Raw genomic sequence first — 18,793 nt, 5'->3', positions numbered from 1 at the left:
CCGGAAATGTTTAAGCATTCATTTACCAACCATTATATCTGTCATTCTGGCTTGCTTATGCACATTGGTGTAGAAGTTTTCTCTTTACAAATCTAAATCTCCAAGGTACATAATTCTCATTGCATGAAGCATATTGCAAAATACTCTTGTCTATGTTTGCACCTATACTGGTTTATATTCTATTAGTACTTCAAAAAAAATACAAATATTGTAGTTCGACAAAATTTTGCCATTCATAAGAAGATCATCGTTTCATTTACAATCAATAAAACAACATAGGAAATTCTTTAAATGCTTCAACTATGCTTTATGATCTATTTGTAGAATATATTGATACATGAGCAGAGGTAACAACATGACCTAGTTAATTGTTGAATTTACATAGTCTGAGCAGCCCTGGCTGATGCTCGGAATGCCTTCTTCAAGAGGCTTCGAAATGCAATGGTTGATTATGCACTGATGTAAGAAACTCTAAATACAAACGCTATAAGAGTTGTATCAATTGCAAAGAAAGTATCAAGAGCAGAGTAGAGATTGGAAATGAGGTAATATTAGTGTCTCGTTTTTGCCAAGAAGAAAAGATATATACAATCAAGAGCCATCACGTGAAATGTAGCCTTCTTGGCTCAGTTACGAGCAAGATACAAGGGTGGCAAGAGTTACAAGATTTTTTAGCCATTGGCTCATTGTAATAATAATATTGATAATATGGCCATCCAAAAATAAGTAATAAAAACACCAATGAGAGCAATATAGAAATGTGGTTGCTCAAAGAGAAAATAATATATTGCCAAGAATTATTAATTAATGCGTAATACTTAGTACACTAGTGTCACCACCTATCTATACTTGTGTACGTATGTACACATATGTATATACTATATATACATGGTATATTAACAATGCATTTAACATATACATCATGTATAATGTGGACTCATACAAATGTCTAATTCACACATACATACATACATACACACACACACATACGAGTATAGGTAAATGATACGATGCTAATGTACTAAGGCATGACAACATCACATATCAAAAGGTATTACAATTTAATTAAATGCCTGGTGTTTTCTTATTAGTGCATAATTATTGACAAAGTAGCTCATGGTAGTCCTTAACATACTCTTGCTTGCCTAGCTGTTTTACCCCTTAGCCTTGGTGGTTAGGTTTTATACCTGTCGACTTCCTAGACGAAGTGGTGTCCCTTGCCCAACTCCTTTCTTGGCAATGCTTCCCCCCTTTGACATGCTCTTGCAAGAAGAAAATCATCCACAATAATATCGTATTCTTGAAAATATCCAAAATGACTTTAACAATCTATTCTTCATAAATCATAACGGCTAAATACCATTTCGCTTCTCATGAAAGAATAACCAATGTCCCAATATTTCAAAATAGCAATATAACAACATCTTAACTGATAACTAACATGTCATCTTCACATGAAGTCCTAATGCTTAACCATCTTACTATTTCACATGATCATAACCAATTTTAACTATTAACAAACTTCACATGAAAAGCACAACGACTATATGGGCAGTTTAAAAATTAAGCAAAAATTGGCATGTAACACCTACCCACTTGGTATGTGCTAGTTATGTAGTGGATGGGAGATTTACCACTGCTTGAGTTTGGACACAATCTACTTGGGGTTCTCTTGCCTCAAATCGAACAATTTACTCCTCCCCTTGTGCACACTCCCTATCCACTCGATATGTGCTTAATTCTATAGTGGATGGTAGATTTACTACTGTTTGAGATTTGGATACTATCTACTTGGGATTTTCTTAACCCAAAGTGAACGATTCACTACTCCCCTGTGCACACTCCCTACCTAGTATGAATTTAAACACAAATATTTTGAATAATGTCCCCTTCTGAGACCTATTTTTTTATAATTCCAAATTTGTTCCTCAAGGTTGTAATTTATAACCTTCCTTTCCAATTTTTTGTATTGGATTTACTTGGGATCTTCCTTTAATATGATCCTAAAACAATAATTAGATCTTTAGATATGATTCTTAAGACATTAAATAATATGAAAAAATAACGAAAATTTCTTCTTAAAACTCTAAAAACAAATTAAAAGATGAGCTTATCTGGAACTAATTCCACAATGTTCAAATAATATATAATTGTTTCTTATTTATCTTTCGAGTCTGCAAATCTTGCAATAATCTTCAACATTTCTTTGCATATGATCACCATATGAGTACGTAATGCTCCCCTTCTCAGTTGTGTTATGAGGATTGTAATTCAAACCAACCATAATCTTATGCATAATTTGTCTCTTTTGTCTTTACTTCATTTTCATGTGTTATCTCTGATCTATTCTTACCTTGCAGGATGGCAGGATCATGCTTAGATACCACTGTAATGACCCCCATTAGGGTTCACCCTTATCTCGCTTTTAATTTCCAATTTAGAGTTTGCATTAGATTATACTACAAATGATTCTGAATATATATTACACTAAAAAATATATAGTCTCTGTTCACTTCGAAAGTATACAAGTTCATATGCATGAAAGGTAATTGTTTTGTATACCAAGCAAAATATATCTAATTTAATAAATCTCTCCAAATATAATAACTTAAAATATACCTTATTTATGTCCCCTTATTTAATCACATTACTTAATTCTTCCACTTAATGTTCCCTTTGATATCCCTCTTATAAATGAATTAGGTTCTTATATTATTTAATTGAACCCCTTTTACTCTCTTATTCCTTTCGGTCACTTAATGTATTAAGCCCACCTTAAAATCTCCCCATGCTTTATTCTCATTTTATACCTTTTTGAAGGCTTTTCTATCATCTTAAAAATCTGTTTTGAATGTTGATTATCCCCTTTGTTCTCTAGTTTTATTATCCGTGCCTCTTTTCAATTTTTGGTTTTTTTATGCCCACCTATCCTATACTCCTCCCTTATATGTTTTCTAATCTGCTGCCTCCACTCTATTAATATGGACGCCATTTGGAAGGTCCAAGAACATTTGAGGGGTTGACATCCCTTCAACCACATGGGCCCCTCATTATTTGAATTATTATTATTATTATTATGGAATCCTTAAAATATTATAAGGCTTATTTGTTGATTAATTATGTATAGAATTATTATTGCATTTGAATAGTGAGATATTAATACATCAAATAGATTATGAATATACATCTATATATTTTCCAATTATATTTTTTGGTGACTAATGTCTTCAATTATTAAGAATGAATGGTTGTGTGGTGATATTGTAGTTAAGGTGTAAGGTTTGTTCATTGTTGTCTAATTATATTTGCAAGTTCACTTATTCATTATTATTCAATTGTCTCATATATTCAATTGGTATTAATAAAAAAGTAAGATAGATTAATGATGTTATTTTATATAATGATGTTATATCTTGATTAGGCATTACATTATTATTATATATTTATTTAGTTATTAGTCTTTATAATTGTGTGGTTCCATTTTGGATGGGTCATGATACGATATCTCCAACAGTCCCATTCTCCACATTACATTTGCAAACACTAATACAAAACCTTCCAGCAAATATTATCATGGAAATATACAAAAGCTCATGGGAATATTAATCACTCCAAAAGATAAAATATCGCTCCAAAACTTTATTATAATTTTGACTAAGGATTATCCTTTAAAAGGAAGATTTATTATTAATCACCCAATGCAATATATATTGGATGTGATTAAGTTCCCAAATATTTCCCCATTTGTGGCTTATGAATTATTGCGACGAATTGATGTTGAGTTTTGTGAATCCTTTTCTGCAAATGTAATAACACTGCCATTATATTGGTGTGTTCCAATTGCAGATTTGAATGATATATAAATATCTGTAGAAGAGACAACATTTCTTGTGAAGAGATATGTCTTTTTGATAATTTATTAATTTATCATTAATTAAACAATATATATATTAGAAAACTTTAAGACAGCAATTACGTCAAAAGGGCTTTAAGAAACCAGTTTTGAAAGATTAAAAAGACATCCCCCTAGCTGTAAGGTTCCATAACAGTCTAAAGCATATAGTCCAGTTCCCTTATATACATCATAAGTACAACATGAATATGATATACAATTATAAACCAAACTGTAATACTATATCCAACTTGGACAAAATTGTTGTCATAGTAACATCATTGATATCTTCAAATACTAGGAGACTGAACTTTACTGCGATTTCCATTATCAGCATCATGGATCTCATATGCAAGACCCCTATTTCCGAATGGCCTGACATCAATCTTAAGCTTCTGGATGAACTGGTTCAAATTCTCAAGTTCCCTTTTGTTCAGCATGTCCTTGTGCACAGAGAAATATTGGCATGAAACAACATCCTTTTTGTGAATCATTAGTTGTCCTTCCCTCATAAGGATCATAAATCTGTCCTTGGTAATTTCCAGTGCAGCTGCAACCTGAGACATAATATGAAAGTGTGTGAGTTTACAACCAAACTCAGTAAGCTTTCTCCTTCTCCTTTGAAAAATATCTCCATTCATATCCTTCCATAGGAGCCAGAAAATCTCACAAGTCAAAATAGACGAGAAGGTATTAGTCATTAAATCAAAAGACTCCACATAACGAGAAAGGGTTTCACTCCATGAGAAACCAAGGTTATTACTCCAAGTAATGGGAGACCCAAAGAAAATAGACCAAATACCACATGCATAACTACATTTAAAAAAATGATGTTCATAGGTTTTAGGAATGGAGCAAAGTTCATACATAATAATGCCATTCTGATCATGAGGGTTGGCATAACCAACTGCAAGTTTTTTAAGAAGTAAAATCCATCTAAAACAAGCCTTTTTAGGTTCACAAGGAGAATGCCAAAAGAAATCAAAGATAAAATGCCATTTAGAGATAGACCAACTCAACCCCCAGCTTTGGTTCACTCTATAAAAAATACAACAATCCCTTTTCAACATGTGGCAATCCATTGAGAAACTGCTTAGTATTCATGATATGCCAAGGAAAAAAACCTTCCCATAGCCTTGTTGATGATGGAGTAAGTCTTTTTTTGAGAACTAGGAATATTGAACTTAGTAGAGATTTCCTCCCAAGTCCCTAGCCGATTGCAATTAAGATATCTCGCACCATAGAGATGCTATATTTATGCCAATTTTTGGTACAGCAACTTGGGGTTAATGCCAAAGATTTAACATTAGGCTCCACACCCCACCACAAGGATATGTCTGTAACAGAGCACGTAGGGTATCCTCCACTAGCCCCCCTATACATAATAAACTCCCTAACTTGACACCAGGGTTTTTGCAAAGAGATTGAAAGACTTTAGAACCAAAAATAGATAACTGGAAATTACCAAAGACTTTGTCACAGAATGGAACACTGGTCCAAATTTTCCCTTTTTTGATGATGGATTTATTAATGTTGTTTCTCACCAGAACCTTCCAAGGTTCATTCCCATAAAGGGCTTGCAGAATCCATTTAGAAGCCAATGCAATTCCATGAGCTTTTAGATGCTTAAGACCTAGGCCTCCCTGGTCTTTTGGAAGACGACACCACTCCCACTTAACACAATGCCTCTTATTATTTCCCAGCCCATCTAACCACAAGAAGTCTCTCATAATCTTCTCAAGACTGTAGGATTGATAGTTAGAAAATAACCAAGCAGAGGAGAAGTAAATGTGATGGGTTGAGAGAACCTTCTGTACTATTTGAACCCAACCAGCTAGAGAAAGAAGATTTGTTTGCCACTTCAAGTACTTATTCTCAATTTTAGAGAAGAGCCAGGACCACATATCCTTGAGGGAGCGATCAATGGAAAATGGGATTCCTAAATACCGAACAATTGAGTTGGGACCAAGCCATTTCCACCCTCTAGAAACAATCCATTCTGGAGGGTCAAAGTGCCACCCAATAATAAAAGACTTATGAGTAGCCACGTTAGCTCACATTGCCAAAGTTCTTTTCTTCTAGTTCAATAAATAAAGCCGTATCATCTGCAAATTGGGCATTAAGGAGAGTTTCCTTATTAAGAAGAATAATACCTCTAATTGGAGGGCCCAAGTGAGAAGTCCAGAGGATGTAAAATAGGGCATCTGCTGCAATAACAAACAATGCAGGAGCAATATGACACCCCTGTCTAATAGAACTTTGGAGCTCAATGCTATCTGATAATTCACCATTGATATCAATAACTATAGAGGAATCATTGAGGAGAATATTAACCCACTCACATAAATATGAGGGAAAACCAAACGCTTGAAGCATGTCCAAGACAAAGGGTGATTCAGTTCTATCGTAAGCCTTCTCAAAATCTAGCAATAGCATAACAACATTCCGATCCTCACTCTTAGCCCAATGCATTGCTTCCCAGCTAGTAATGAGGTTCTCAAGAATGAATCTCCCCTTAAAGAATCCTATAAGACAAATTCATCAAGGTAATAGGCCTCCAATTTTTAACTTGAGTCTTATTGCCACCTTTGGGGAGGAGTTTGATAATTCCTTGATTAATATCAACTCCTAAAGTACCTTGTTCAAACACATCATCATAAAACTCTAGTAGTTTAGGGCCAATCCAGTCCGAATTGTGTTTATAGAATTCGGCTGGAATATCATCTGGGCCTAGGGATTTATCATTAGCTAGGGAATTAATAGCATTTTGAATCTCCTCTTGACTAATAGGACTCTCCAATCTTTTAGCTTCCTTGCCTGAAATTTTCTTAGGAATAAGCTCCAGGCATTCCTCCAAGGCCAGTCTAGTGCTCTCATTATATTATGAGGTGAAAAGATCTTTATAGAATTTATAAAATGCCTCTTTGATGCTGGTAGGATCATCTCAAATAGCTCCATCTATTAGGATCCCATCAATCAATTCTCTTTTCTGTTTAGCTCTAATAATATTGAAGAAGTATTTGGTACCTTTGTCTCCCTTCCTCATTCAATTCATCTTGGCTCTGATTTATGACCTTTGATCTTATATTGATGCAACCTCCCTAAGTTCCTTTTAACACACACTAAATGGTCTTCCAATTGAGGATCAAATTCTTTTATTTGCAAATCTTTTTCAACATTGTTTAATTTCTTTTGCAAAACTCGCTCTTCTTTAACCCTATCATTATCTTTCTTCTTTCCAATGATCTGATATACTTTTTCTCCATGCTTCTTCCATAGAAGACCATCTCTCCGTGGGTCTCATACCCTCATTACAGACTTTACTCAAACTAGTAACCATTCTGATAGCATCATCCCCGTCTTCATCATTTAATAAGGCCACATTAAGTTTGAAGGAACTCTTTGTCTTACCTCTACTACTGTGAACACTAGGATTATCTAAATAAATCTAGTATTATCTGACATAGTTACTAGGGAGACACTAACAGGGACATGCCCAGGTTTTGAATCATAGGAGAAGGTAGGGTTTTCAACATAAATCCTTAGTTACTGGATTTGTGTGTCGAACACCAGATCCGGATTTGGGTCTGGATCCACACATGGATCCATGATGATCTAGGCAAGATTCGTGATCCTGCCCAGATCAGCGCGAATGCATGTGAAAGGGAGCAAAAAAAACATTATAAAGTGGGCCCAATAAAGTTTTTAAATATTTTTTTTTGTGCAAACCGTAAAATCGTTCCTTAAAGTCATTATGCAAGTTCATTTACATTCACATTTGCTCTCTCATAGTTGCTAGTTTGAAGTAAAGTGCTTGGATTCGAAGGAGAATGATTGTGGAGCTCCAAATACCTTGCAAGAAGTGTTTATGGTATGCATTTTAACCATATTCTTTAGTTCTTTCATAGATCATTGATTTATTTCTAGTTTTCCAAATTTTCAAGTTTTTGTGTAAGTGTTAAGCATGGTTTTCTTTTAATTTTTTTCTAGATTGCAAGAATAGAACAATGAGTAGTCAAGGCTCAGTGGGTGGGGCTGGATCACCAAGCTTCAAAATTGATAAGGGGTCTCTTTTATGGAGACACACAACAAGAATCACATAATGTCCTGGGGTGGGGCATATATATGGAAATGTAATTATTGCAATGTACAACATAGAAGCTCCAATTCCCAAGTGAAACTACATTTTTTGGGCCCTGTGGGTGAAGGAATTAACATTTGTCAGGGTAGTGGGCCAGATAAGAAGGGATTACCAGCTGCAGAAATAGCAGCATTAGCAAAGAGCAATAAGATGCTGATAGAGCAGTCGCAAAAGAAAAACATGGTGCTTCCAAAAGAACAAATACACCAACACCACCATCCAATCAAACAAGCACAAGAACACGTCCTTTTTTGCCTATGCCAACTACAAATGATGAAGATGTAGAGCCATCTCCACTCACCCGCAAGAGAGGCCCACTAGATAGGGCATTTCGAAATGAATTGAGAGACATTGCTGATCACAAAATTGGATGTTGTTTAATTGCAAATGGTGTTTCATTTAATTTTGTGAGATCACCTTATTTTAGGGAGATGGTGCAAGCAATAAATGAAGTACCCCATGGTTACAGATCACCTGGTTATGAGAAGTTGTGCACTACCATATTACATGATGAGAGAAAATCTGTAGAGGCTGAACTTCAACCAATAAGAGATTCTTGGGTTCAATCGAGTATGTCTATTATTTCAAATGGGTGGAAAGATTGTAGAAACCGTCAATGTTATTGTTGTATGCCCTAAGGGGGCAATGTTCTTGAAGGCTGTTGATTGTGAAGGGCAAGTGAAGGATTAAGAATTTATTTCATGTATTCTCATTGATGTCATAGAGTCAATGGGTCCTGATAATGTTGTCCAAGTGTCCTGATAAAGTTGTCAAAGTGGTCACAGACAATGCAAAAGTTTGTAGGACTGCAGGGATAATTGTTGAGTCTAGATATGATCATATCTTTTGGACACCATGCACTGTCCACTCTCTCAATCTGGTGATGAAATCAATTGGGACCGAAATAGATTGGGTGAAAAAATATATGAGGAAGTTGAAGAGACTCAAATGTTGGTGACAAATCACCACATGTCACAAGCAATTTTTAGGAGTTTCTCGAACTTGGAAATTATTGAAGGTAAACTTGTAAATTTAATATTCAATTATATATTATTGGATTCCATAATATATATTTTGTTGTTGTTTACATTAACATATTTTACTTTTAAAATGTATTATTAACTTGAGTTTAACATGTTCTTAAGTTGTTGAAACCCGCTTTGCCTCTCACACAATCGTCTTGAGATGACTTGTGAAGTTAAAGGAAGCATTGAAACAGATTGTCATTAGCCCCCAATGGGGCATTTGGAGAATTCCAATACAAGGGCCTTAAATGTGAGAAGAATGATACTAGATGAGGATTGGTGGTCTTATGACTTATGTGTTGGAAGTCACTGATCCAATAATAACAATGCTTTGCTTTGCAGACAGTGATGAGCCATGCCTTGGGGATATTTATGATTCCATGGACACTATGTTGGAAAAGATTAAAATGATAAGTTCTACGCTCTTTTACAACAATTGTTTATTTGAGAGATATCTAGATTCTAAAGTTTAAATTGACATAATCACTAATTATAATTATTATTAATATCTCATATCCTAGGTCATGCGGAGGAGGGAGAATAATCCTCAGAATACCTTTTACAACAAGGTGGAAGTAATTGTTCATCATCGATGGAACAAGATGACCACACCTTTGCACCTCCTTGCATATGCTGTATCCCCGAGGTACTATAGTGCTTATCAAATGTTTGTGCTTATGTTAGCCAATGTTTGTGCTATTGATATTTGATAGCGTTTAATTTTCTTTCGTTATCTCTAGGTACTATAGTGAGGAGTGAATTTGCTGCCTTCATCTTAGGTGAGAATTTCCACCCTATTGCTATAGCAGACCAAAGTAGGATGGATACCATTAAATGGTGGCACCTTCATAGGCAAGCCTTCACGTACCTCCAACCTCTTGCCATAAAGGTCCTATCCCAAGTAAGTTTGTAAAATTTAGAACCTAAAGTTGATTTTTTAAGCTTAAAGTTAACACTCTCAATTCCTTGAATTTATCTTGATTGTTGTATTGATATTTTTTAATTTCTCTTTAGGTTGCCAGCTCTTCTGTACCTGAGCGGAATTGGAGTACTTACTCCTTTATCCACTCAGTCAAATGCAACCGATTAGATGCCAAAAAAGCAGAAGACCTTGTGTTCATTCACAACAATTTGCGCTTGTTGTCACAGAAGGATCCTAGCTACAAGAAGGGGCCCAAAAAGCTTTGGGATGTAGCACCCGAGACTCCTGATTTAGATATGACCATCTGGGATCTTGCTAGATCCACTTTGATTGATGTGGATGATGATGAGGAGGATTATGAGGTCACAATCCCCTCTACTTCTAGTGGTCTGGGTTCCTCTAGTGATATAGATATAGCACTTGTAGCTCATTAGTACCCCTTTGCTGCGGATTTTCTTGAAAATCCATTTGATGATTAAATCAAGAACTTTAGTCTTGACTCTTGACTCTTTTATGAGGAAATCATGTTACAAACTTTAAGTTTAATGATCTATATTTTGAATGTTACAAACTTTCACTTTCAACAATTCAATGTGAATGTGTTGATTTTCTTTATAATCATGAAAATAGATCAATTATCAAGTATACTAGATTCATAGATGCATACTAGAATCATAGATTCATACTATGAAATGATTTAGTTTTAGAATTATGTATATTTCTCTTATTTTCGAATCCGCGAATCTGATTTACGTGCCCTAATCAGATTTGTTTCATGAATTGGCAACTAAGCATAAATCCTATCCAACTGATAGTACACTCTCTACTGACCCCTTTGATTGTTACACCAGGTGAATTAGATATCATTGAAGGACTTTTTTTTTATGCTAAAGGATCAACAATTCTAAGGTTGCTCTTAAATTAGACCAGAAAAAGAGTTCATTCCCTTTCCAATTATGCTTCTTCTTACTTTTAGCTTCTCTATTTTCCACCATATTAAAGTCTCCTAGAAAAATCCAGTGAACCTTAGGAAGACCTGTGATCAACTATTCTCAGAGATTAGTTGTCTCTATAATCATTAGGAGCATAGATGCTGCATACCCCAATGTTGACATCATTATGTTTAAAGATAACCCATAAGGCTCTTTGATAGGGAGAGACACCATTAGCACAATCTTATCAGCCCATTGAGGTCCAACTATAATGGCAATTTCTCCCTTGACTCTGGTGTAATTGGAATAGAATCCAATAGATTGATCCCACAAGGATTTTAATATGGTGTAGGCTTGAAAACCGACAACCTTGATCTCTTGAAGGAAAATGATATCATTCAACTTAAGGTTATTGCACCATTTTCTCACCATGTACTGATTGTTAGCTATTGTTAACATCGTTACCTTACAATAGCGGCCTCACAAATACATCATTGAAAGATTGTCACCTTTCATGACATAACCCACATATGCAGAATAGTAACCACCATGAACTAAGTTAGAGGGTGGAACAAGGGCTTTCACCTCAACTTCTCTCTCACAGAGAAGAATGTATTACAAGGAATTTCACTTCGAACCTTTCTTTCATAGAGAAGAACTCATTAACAAGGAATTGCACTTGGAAATTCTCTCCTTGAACAAAGATTCTGGGAATTCATATCCTCTTGCTATTCCCTTAGAGGCTTCCTTCATCCAAGGATGCCTGTGATAACCTGTCATACTCCCTCTGAATCTGATATCAATCTTTCGACTTTCTGGTGACAAGTCATTACTTCCTCATGATGTATACAGGAGTAGGCCCATCAAAATCATGCAGTCACACACGTATAATTAGACTCCCTCTTAATGGAAGAATACTCATAATCTCAATCATCAAGAGCCTCACTTTATCTAGCCTGATCATCAAATGACTAATGAATTCTAGATTATAACTTCTTTAGAGCTACTGCCATAAGATTGAGTCTGCACAATATTTGTTAAAGTACCAACCTTCTTTTCTTGCAAGAACGTCCTCAGACATAAAGGAAAAAATTAAGGAAAATAAATCTTACAGTATGTAAGTAGGAAAGAGATTACAATGAGTAGATAAATGTAGAAGATAAGAATACTTATCTGCACATCAATATCCTTGATACAAGTTGTTCCAATGAAGGTCCATATGTATCAAACCAATAAATGCCTCCATATACACATTTGTTAAACGATGGGAATGGAACATTGGTTATTATTCCCACCCTCCTGCAATGTAAAATTCCCACTCTTATATTGTTGGACAATTTTGCATCAACCTTCTTTCTCCTTAATAGATATCAGAACTTTAGTCTATTTGTACTATGAGTGGGACACGATAAGAGCAACAAGAATCATTTCCATGTCAATCCCTATGTCAGCCTCTACTTTGAGGTGATTAACATATGGACTTTAAAACCTTTATCCACCTCCAAATACATTTGTTGTGGCAAATATGTTATAGTTCAAACTCCACATAAAATGAAGCTCCTCAAAGCGCCTTCTTGGTTATCAATTTGTAATATTTTATGAATTTGTGACATTGCCCATTTTCATGGCTACTAAGTTTGGGACCATTCATTATTGGTAAACTTTGCTGTAGACAATATTTATAGCACCACTTAGTATGCAATTTGTAGTGATAACTCTTCTTGCTTGATGTCCAATTAATTACACATTATAATTGTTGTCATTACCGACTTAATTATATAGATCAGTCTTTCTCTATATTCATCAATTAAATATTCTTGATTACACTTGGCAATACCAATGATCATTGCCACTTATGCAAGTCTCTCTCAATGATCATCATTATTGGTTAAGATTCCTCCATGTCGCATGTAGATTGAAGCGTCTCTTCTCTTCTCATATTTAGTCAATCTGTCCATTCTATAATTGACAAGGAACCTTTTTTGTAAATGTGACAATCAATCTTCTTATTCTCTGTCTATGTATATACCGTCATCAGATGATTTATATCACATATGATAATCTATGATAGCCATGTTCCTTCTACTTAAATGGTCATGAATTCTGTCAAACAGTTGGCCTGTTCAATCTTACTCTTAAAATTTTGAAGTTACTTTGCCCCAAGCTGGTAATTTGAGTTAAAATGACGAATCCGTGACAAACTAAGTTTCAATCCCCTGATAAATTGATTCCCTGCTCAATATATTGTTCTGCAGCCTATTGTTTGCAAGTGGTAATTTTTGGAAACTCGTCCACAAAAGTTACATTCATAACAGATAATATAATAAACTGAGTTTACCAAACTAAGTCGGAATGAGAGCAAACTGCCGTATAAAATTATTAAATTCAAATTTCTTTGAGAAGCTACAAATCAAAATGTCTTATGTTACAGAATCACATGTCCCATGTTTGTTGATCATATACAGGTCTGGTAACAGCAACATGAAACGTCCATAAACTGCAGAAATTGCAAAGATAGTCATCTTCTCTTCAGATTTTGTGACATGTATATAGGAAGTCTTGCCACCTCTAAATGGAAAGATCACCAAATCTCATGCATCTTTCCTTAGGGAGTTCCCACATCATTTGAGAATTGCTGTACGACTCCTAGTCAGCTGCTACATGTACAGTTCTGCAAATTCGTGAGCCTTGAATCAGACTCAGAGTTGCTGAGAATGATCTTTCCAGCAATATGTATATTCAGATTTGTGAGGCAGATATCTTTTGTGCTTACTGCAGGTCCAGTCCTCTATGCTCAAACTTTGTGTGATTGAAAAATCTTTGCTATGTATCCGTGGGAAGGAGAATGCTTGTAGATCAAACTGCTTTGTAATGTGTGTTCTCCAAACTACATTCTCAACCCTACATATATCCCATCTAGAGGGTATGTCCCTCAAGGGACATGACTATTAGTTTTGGCAATAACACAAGATTATCCCTAAATCACCGATTTCAAGGAGTCTGAATATAATTAACAAAACTAAGCATTAGTTAAGTTAAATGCAAAACAAGAACACCTTTTTGAAATTGCCGGCTTCTCTAGGGAAGGTATAAATGTGTTAATTGTCAATCATTGGATATATATTATCCATAGAAGAATGTACAGCCCGTACTAACAGACCTGTAGCATTATCCAGGTTACATTCTCAACACTCCCTCTTAACCTGATAATCCTACAGAGAGATTTTATATCTAGCAACATCAATACATATGTTAATCAAGAATCAAAACTCTATATTTGTTTGTCTCTTCTTAGTATGTAGTATCATAGAACACATGATACAAAGTCATATTACTAAACCTGTGATATGACAAATCATTGCTGCTAGTGATAAGATACATGTTGTGACTCATAGAAACTGGTATTTCTACATCACAACGAGATCCTGAGTTTAAGATCTACCAGAATACAGGATAAACCCGGAGAATTTCTAAAATTCTTCCTTTATCCAATTTATGACCCATGAACATAGCAATGCCAATGTCACAAGACGATCTAAAACTCATCTGGATCTTACAGTAAAATCTACTATTTAGTACATTATCTAAGAGATCGTCATCTCTCATAATGCCTTTTACATAAGTATTCATTATTTCAGAGATTGCCACTTCTTAAATAATGATTACACATGGTGGAGCCAATAACAGTCAATAGCCTGACAAAAATAATATTATTTTATTAATAATCAAAAGAGTACAAATGAATTACAACTCAACCATACCAAGTCTCTTCCTGAAATGTTCTATCTTTACTCTATATAGAGGTTTGGTGAGTATGTCTGCTATTTGATTTGCAGTACAAATGTACTCCAACTTTATAGAATTCCTTTCTACCATATCTCTTACATAATGGTGAGGAATTTCAATATTCTTGGATCTGTCATGGAAAACTGGATTCACCGAGAGCTTGATGGAACTTTGATAATCACAATGAATAATTGTAGGATTCATGGCTTGCCCAAATAATCTCATAAGTAACTTCCTCAACCATACTGCTTCTCGAGAGGCCATTGCTGCTGCAATGTACTCTGCTTCTATGGAGCTCTGAGCAATTGAAGACTGCTTTCTGCGTATCCATGAAATCATAGCTGATCCTAAACTGAAACAACATCCTGAAGTGCTTTTTTTGCCTTTAACACTTCCACCCCAATTTGAATCGGTGAATCCATGCAAATCTAAAGCAACTTTCTCATATTTGAGTCTATAATTAAGAGTGCCTTGTAAGTATCCCATAATGTGTTTAACAGCAACTAGGTGAATCTCCTTAGGTTCACACATAAATTGACTTAAGGCATGAATAGCATAGCAAATATCAGGTCTTGTATTTACTAGGTACATCAATGACCCAATCATCTGTTGGTAGAGAGTAGAATCTATTAGAGGTGATTCTGTAGCTGCTTCTTTAAGTTTATGCAAATTGGTCTCCATTGTAGAAGACATAGACTTGCAATTCCACATTCCAAATTTCTTCAAGATATTTTAAGTTTACTTTCTTTGATTCAGTATGATACTATCAGAATTCTGTCGTACTTCCAATCCTAGGAAGTAATGGAGAAGCCCCAAGTCTTTCATCTTGAATTCTCTAGTTAGATCTTTCTTGCATTGATCTATAAGATGATCATCACCTCTGATTAATAAATCATCAACATACAATATCAGTATTACCATACCATCTTTATCTCTTTTATAATATAAGTTTGGATCGGCTTCATTCTTGGAGAATCCTAAGCCGGTGAGATATTTATCAATCCTTTCATACTAGGCCCTGGGAGCTTGTTTAAGCCCATAGAGAGCTTTCTTGAGCCTGCAAACAAAGGCGTTAGGATCATGGGTTTCAAATCCTTTTGGTTGCTCCAGATAGACTTATTCTGAAATCTTTCCATCGAGAAATGCTGTCTTTACATCCATCTGATGTACCTTCCATCCCTTAGATGCGGCAATTGCTAAGACAGCTCGAACAGTAGTATATCTAGCAACAGGAGCAAAGGTTTCTTTATAAGCAATCTCTTCTTTCTGAGCAAAACCTCTAGCTACAAATCTGGCTTTATATTTCTCAATACTCCCATCAACAACATGCTTTATTTTGAATATCCATTTGGAAGAAACAACAGATTTTCCTTTTGGTCTTGGAACTATTTTCCAAACATTAGTTTTCATAATTGATTGATATTCTTCTGTCATAGCTTCTTTCCAGGCTGGATGTTTAATAGCATCAGAAGGATTAGTTGGCTCTATTTTGGATAAATCAATCATATTTGCTATATAACCAGAGAATTTTTTAGGTCTTTTACTTTCTCTTACTGATCCTGAAGGTGCAGCAAAATCTTGAGCTGCTTCAACTGTTTTCAAAGTGGTCTTTTCTTTGAATTTTCCTCAGGGTTTTCATTTTCGACCTCTTCTAGGTTCTCCCTCTGGGATTCAGATTCACTAATTCTTTCAGAACTTGATAAAGGAGAAGGTTCATTGGAACTTAAGGCTTTTTTGAATGCAAGATCTTTCTCAAAGATTACATCTCTGCTAAGTTCAATAGTTTTCTGTCCAGGTATAAAAATTCTATATGCTTTAGAAGTTTCACTATACCCTACAAGGATACCTTTCCTCCTAGATGGTTCTAATTTAGTTCTCTTTTCTTTTGGAACATGAATGTATTCAGGGCATCCAAAAATTCTGAGATGACTTATATTGGGTTTTATTTTAGTAAATACTTCTTCAGGGGTTTTATCTTTAAGATAGGAGTGAGGGCTTTTGTTTTGAATGTATACAGCAGTACAAGAGGCTTCTACCCAAAGATAGTATTCTAGATTTTGATAAAAAATCATAGCCCTAGCAGCTTCTATAATTGTCCTGTTCTTTCTTTCAGCTACCCCGTTTTGTTCTAGGTTATAAGGAATAGTGTACTCCCTCTTGATCCCTGATTCTTTACAAAACCTTTTAAACAAGTCTGAGGTATATTCTCCTCCATTATCTGTTCTAAGGGTTTTAATTTTATGTCCTGAAAATTTTTCAGTTAATGCTTTGAATTCTTAAAATCTTTGTAGGATTTTTTCTGATTCTTTGCATTTTAAAAAGTAAATCCATGTTTTCCTAGAGAAGTCATCTATGAACAAGACATAATACCAGAATCCTCCAAGGGAGGGAACGGACATAGGTCCACATAAATCTGAATGAATTAATTCTAGTACATTATTTGTTTTTCTAGTACTATCATGAAAATGACTTCCAGTACTTTTACCCAGGGCACACTCTTTGCAAATACTAGGGTGATCTTTATTTAATTTTGGTAATCTGGTAACCATCTTTTCCATAGTTGATAAAGTTTTAAAGTTTAGGTGCCCTAATCTTCTATGCCATATTTCGTTTGAATCTTTAGCTTCGTGAACTAGGGCTTGAATGGGTCGACTGGATTCTGTATTCAATTCATACAAATATCCATTTCTTTGACTAATTAATTTAACTTTCTTGATGGAAGAGTTCTTAGCCCAAGTTAATACTTTGCCATCCATGAACGCAACATTGTGTGCATCATCTTCAAGTGCTGTTATTGAGATTAGATTTCTTTTAATCCCTGGTACATAGAGTACACCTTTAAGAAGAAGAGTGTTTCCTGTTTTTAGTTTCAAAGTACAGCTTCCAATTCCTTCAATTGAGTGTGCAGAGTTATCACCAATAGTAACTTCACCGTTTATTTTCTTTGATAAGGAATCTAGAGTTTCTTTGTATCCCGTTATATGTCTAGAAGATCCACTATTTATTACCCATGCCTTATTTGAGATTTCATTTGATAGAGGAATACAAAACACGATTCTCCGAATCATAAGTCGCTTCTTCTCTGATGACATTTGTACAATTTGCCTGCTGTTTGGAGTTTTCCAGACAATTAGATCTATAGTGTCCAAATTTTTCATATTTGAAACACTTTATTTTAGATAGATCTTTCTTGGGTTTTCCATTCTTCTGATTTCCCCTTTTCTTCTTGAAGTGCTTTTTCTTGCCTTTATAGGAGTTTGCATTAAGAACATGAAGTTCTTCATCTTCTACTTTTGGTTTTCCTCCTTTCTTTAGCTTTCTTGACTCTTCTTGAAGACAATCATTCTTGAGCCTGTTAAAGTCTGGAAGTTGATCTCTAGCACTTATTCCTTGTGCAAAAGTTTCCCATGATTCTGGCAAACCATTTATGGCCATGAGCGTTAGTTCGGTGTCATTAATGATGGTTCCTATGCTTGACAATTCATCTCTAATGCCAACAACTCTTAGGAAATAAGAGTTTATTGATTCTTCTTTCTTTATTTGGATGTGATTCAGTTGTCTTTTTAATGCAAGGACCCTAGTTGCATTGTTTATTTCAAATGCATTCCATAATGCGTTGATCATATCGTAGGCAGTTTGGTGTTTCGTAAGCATAGGTACGATATCATTTTTAATTCCATCCAAGATGATTTGAATGGTTTTTCTATTTCCATTGGTCCATATGGATTTGTGAGGTTCAACTGGTGGCTGTTTGGATGCTCCATCAACAAATTGTTTAACATTGTTTTCTTCAAGAATCATGAAGATTCTGAATTTTCATGCTTCAAAGTGTTCCTTCCCATCAAATCTGTCCTCAGGCCTGATTGTATATGCCATTGGAAATGGAAGACAACTACTGAATATATAAAAGGTCTGATTACTAAAAATTTGCAGAGCCCTAGATCTGATAACTAGGCTCTGATACCACGTACAGTTCTGCAAATTCATGAGCCTTGAATCAGACTCAGAGTTGCTGAGAATGATCTTTCCAGCAATATGTATATTCAGATTTGTGAGGCAGATATCTTTTGTGCTTACTGCAGGTCCAGTCCTCTA

At 35.0% G+C, this 18,793-nt stretch overlaps 1 protein-coding gene across 2 annotated transcripts in view; it reads left to right on the top strand.

Moving 5' to 3' along the window:
• The window catches only part of LOC149535102 (Zinc finger C-x8-C-x5-C-x3-H type family protein), a 134,603-nt gene that overhangs the window by 40,663 nt on the left and 75,147 nt on the right, over positions 1-18,793 (top strand). The gene's annotated exons all lie outside the window — the stretch shown is intronic.

The sequence above is a fragment of the Cupressus sempervirens genome, chromosome 10 (assembly GCF_028749045.1).
Source record: "Cupressus sempervirens isolate cs-2001-9-10 chromosome 10, ASM2874904v1, whole genome shotgun sequence".
In the NCBI taxonomy this organism is placed as follows: domain Eukaryota; kingdom Viridiplantae; phylum Streptophyta; class Pinopsida; order Cupressales; family Cupressaceae; genus Cupressus; species Cupressus sempervirens.
Note: the sequence above shows the minus strand (reverse complement) of the source record. Positions and strands in the feature narration are given on the sequence as shown.